Here is a 4,543-nt window from a genome sequence, read left to right on the forward strand (position 1 = left end):
ATTTAGAGTTATTCTTTATTGTTGTGTAACATTCCATTGTGTGTGTGTACCCATTTGTTTATCCATTAAATCTTTGATGGGCACGTCAGCTGTTTCCTTTTAACCTTTTTATTATGAATTGAGTAAACGTTTACAGAGCAGATCATCAGTTTTATATTCAATAAATCATATACTTTGCTTCATTACAATGATTACAATCCCTTCTGTGTATTATCAGTTTACAGTATTTACCTCCTCCCTTTGTCTCATGCTACCTTCATCTTTCCTCTGCCAACCTCCCTTTTGTTGTATATTGCCTGCCCAGTCACCCATGTTAACATGTGTCTACCCTCTAGCCTGTGAATAATTCCCTCCCTCCTCACCCCTAGTAACCATCAAAGATGTTTCGTTTAGCAAGAAAATCTTATCTTAACTTTTACAACAGTGGCCTCATACAATAGTTGTTCATTTGTGATTGACTAATTTCTCGCGACATAATGTCCTCCAAATTTACCATGATGTGAGATGTTTCGATAGTCTGTATACATTCTTTATTGTTGTATAATATTCCATTGTGTGAACTTTTTTGTCCATTAGTGGGTACTTAGGTAATTTCCATCTTTGTTTATTGTGAATAATGTTGCAATGAACATGGATGTACATACACCTATACTTATAACACTCTTATTTATCTAGGATCTATCCCTAGAAGTGGGGTTGCCAGCTTGTAGGATATTTCTATTTCCAAGTTTTCAAGGATATGCCATACCATTTTCTGTAATAGCTGTATCATTCCCACCATAATGGTTGTACCATTTCTACCAGCATCACATGAGAGTTCCAATTTTCCCACAATTGCACCAATATTTGTTATTTTCTGCTTTCTTGATTAGTGCCATTGTTGTTGGGAAGAGATGGCATCTCTTTGTAGTTCTGATTTGCATTTCAAGAGTCCTGGTGTGGCACTTAGGATTAATGCCCTGGACTGCAAAGTCGGTTTGAACCCCAAGGTCGGCGGTTCAAGCTCACCAGCGGCTCCTCGGAAACTCTATACAGGATCACTATGAGTCAGAACCAACTCGACGGAACTTAACAACAACAACATTGGCTAATGATCACAAACATTTCTTCATGTATTTATTAGCTGCTTGAATGTCTTCTTTTATGACATACTTACTCACATCCTTTGCCCATTTTTAAATTGAATTGCTTATGTTTTTTATGTTAAAGTGTGATTTTCATTCTTGTATAACAAACTACAGAGAAACAAAAGCTGAACTGAAAGTTTGTAAAAGATATGAAAGTTTCTTTGTCATGAATCACAAAGATTTAGTTGTTCCATTTACATTATCTGAATCCAGACCATGTAAATGGAACATCTAAACCTTTGTGATTTGTGGTAAAGAAATTTATAAGAACAACCCATTTCATGATGGGAGTTATAATAATTCAATTTAGCTGAATGCATAGTTTTATATTTTTATCATTTTAAATCCTTTATTGGAACAATAATAATTTCTTGATTCCATAAAAACAGTGTAAGGAGTTTAGAAAGCTCAAATTAATTAAGTTTTTTTGTGAATAAACAATCAGTTATAAAACGTATGCTAAAACAGCAAGTTTCCCAGAATAAATCTTAATTCCATTAAAGGTGATCAGAAAATTGCTTAAATTATTTATCAGGAAGGCTAATTTCTTCCCACAACGAGATTATGAGCTATATCCTGCAAAAAGATTCGTTCTTAGGCCATCTTTGAAAACCTTTTATTTATAATAGCAAATCTATAACCATTATAGAGGAAAGTCTTGTGCTTCTTAATAAAGAAGCAACATAGAAATTGAAATGATTGATGACAACATACTTAAACAGAATAGATTCAGATTAAACAAAACCTTCATCTACTCCACATTTTTTTTTGTTCTTTGTACCCTGAAGGTCGTGGTATGTCAATGTTCTCCAGTACGCTCTCCTTCTTCATCATTAGTAAGATGGTAACAGCCAGTCTGGCATTAGTAATTTCCAAAGATGTAAAAATTATGATTGAAAATCAAATTTCTGTACCTAATGCCACCCAGAAAATATCAAGACTTATTATTTCTGATTCCCACATTAGTTAGAATTTGTTATATTCTACACAGATGTCTTTATTCGCCCCAGCTTTTGCCTAGCAAAAGGAGAGAAGTGATTTTTTTTCCCCAGCTACATCTTTATATTTTCAATATTGACCACCTTGTTGAAACTTGCTTTTCCTCCTGTCTTTCCAGATTTTATTAGTAACACAATCATCTTCCTAATCATCCAAACAAAATACCTCAGTAAGTCATTCAGTCATCTGACTCCCTATTCCTGCCCCCACGCTCCTAATTCTAGTTTACAAGTTGTTCATACCTGTCCCATTCCTCTCAGTCAATTTGCCACAACATTGGATCAAGCGCTCATTAATTTTTCGTAGTTCCATGGAGGTTACCTCCTGGTTGATCTGTCTATCCACAGAATTTTTTCCTCCAATCCAGTCTACATATTACTTGCAGATTTATCCTCCTAGAGCACAAATGGTCTCTGTATGGCTTATAATTTTCAGTGACCTCCATTAACTACAGGCTTTCTGGTAGTGTAGTGGTTACCAGTTGAGCTGCTAACTCTAAGGTCAGCAGTTCAAAACTACCAGCTGTTTCATAGGAGAAAGATGAGGCTTTCTGCTCCCGTAATGATTTACAGCCTTGGAAACCCTATTCAGGATTGCTAAGCGTCAGAACTGACTCCATGGCACACCACCACCATTAACTACATGACAAAGTGTAAAATCCTTCTGAGCTGGCTTTCCAGTCAACCTTATTGCCTGCTTTCCCCTTTAACAGAGCAGCCAAAAGAAGTGACTGTGTCAAACAGAACCTTCACAACTGCTTTTAAAAGCAATCTGTGGACACATAGTAGTTAGAGGACTACTAACTAAACATTAGAGGACTCAGTGTAAAAGTAAGACCAAGAGACCCATAAAGAAGTGTTCTTCTTTAGATGATAAACTCCTTAAGGACAGAAGCTATATCTTTAATTTCTCCTATTCTTGGAGTCTTTAGACTTTATTTATACCCTTAGGTTCATATTTATTGTAGTTTATTAAAAGTATTTTCTAGTGTAGTTCACTGTTTGGGGTCCACATTAACAGAGTACCCAACAGTTCCTTAAACAATAAGAGTATTTATGATATCACTTATCAAGAAGGTTGGAATCTAGTATAAGTGTTCCCAGCTTGGGCATTCAGTAATGTCTTCAATGTCTTCTTTCTGATCTGCCATTAGGAGGTGTTAGTAAATTTCCCCTCATGGTCACAAGATACTAACAGCAGCTTTAAGTATCCCATCCTCACAGGAAATTCCAAAAGGAGAGGAAGAGGTAGCTTTATACATGTATCTTATGGGAAGAAAGCCTTCCCATAAGCTCCCAGCAGAACTTTCTCTTAGATCTCATTGGCCAGAACTAGGTCATGTGATCTTCCCAAGCTGCAAGGAGTGTTGGGAAAGTGAATGTCTCATCATTTTCAGCCTCTATTGAGGCAAACACTAACCATGTGGAGGAATGGAAAGAGATAAATGTTGGGTTGTTGTTGTTGTTGTTAAGTGCCCTAGAGTCGGTTCCGACCCATAGCGACCCTGTACAGGGTTTCCGAGGGTGTAAATCTTTACGGGAGTAGAAAGCCTGATCTTTCTCCCGCGGAGCAGCTGGTAGTTTCGAACCACTGACCTTAAGGTTCGCAGCCCGATTCGTAACCACTACGCTACCAGAGTTAGGTAAACAATTCAGTGAGAAAATCTTCAGAGCTGGGACTTTTTCTCCATACATTTTTCTAATACTGGAGAGTCCTGGTGTCGATCTGTGGGTTAATGCACTGGACTACAAAGTTTGTTTGAACCCCAGGTCATCAGTTCAAGCTCACCAGCTGCTCCTCGGAAACCCTATACAAAGTCACTACAGATTGGAACTGACTTGACGGCAGTTAGCAACAACATAGTGCAATATTAGGCATATAGTGAGCATGTAACATATTCTCAGTTGGCTGATTGATATAAAAACAATATGCAAATGACACATTTTTAAAGTGCTGCAGATAACGGACACATATAATACAACTTCAATAGAGCAGTACATGCCGATGGCACAGGACAAAGAAGACGAATGTTAGGAGGTCACATAGATTCTTATTACACAGTAGCTGTGGGGCCATGAATACATTACTTAACTTGTATCTACTTCAACTCCCTTACTTTTAAAACACATATAAATATACTTTCTTTCTGATGGGGACATACTAAAAATTAAAAACTTAGGTGCAATAAAAGACTTCACCAGAAGAGTAAAAAGGGAACCCACAGAATGGGAAAAAGTCTGTTGCAATGACACATCAGACAAGGGACTCATTTCTAAAATATATAGGAAACTACAACACCTCTACAAGAAAAAGACAAATAATCCAATTAAAAAATGGACACAGGACATGAACAGACAATTTATCAAAGGGGAGATCCAGGCAGCCAACAAATATATGAAGAAATGTTCACAATCACT

This window comes from Chrysochloris asiatica, unplaced genomic scaffold (genome assembly GCF_000296735.1).
Source record: "Chrysochloris asiatica unplaced genomic scaffold, ChrAsi1.0 scaffold00130, whole genome shotgun sequence".
In the NCBI taxonomy this organism is placed as follows: Eukaryota; Metazoa; Chordata; class Mammalia; order Afrosoricida; family Chrysochloridae; genus Chrysochloris; species Chrysochloris asiatica.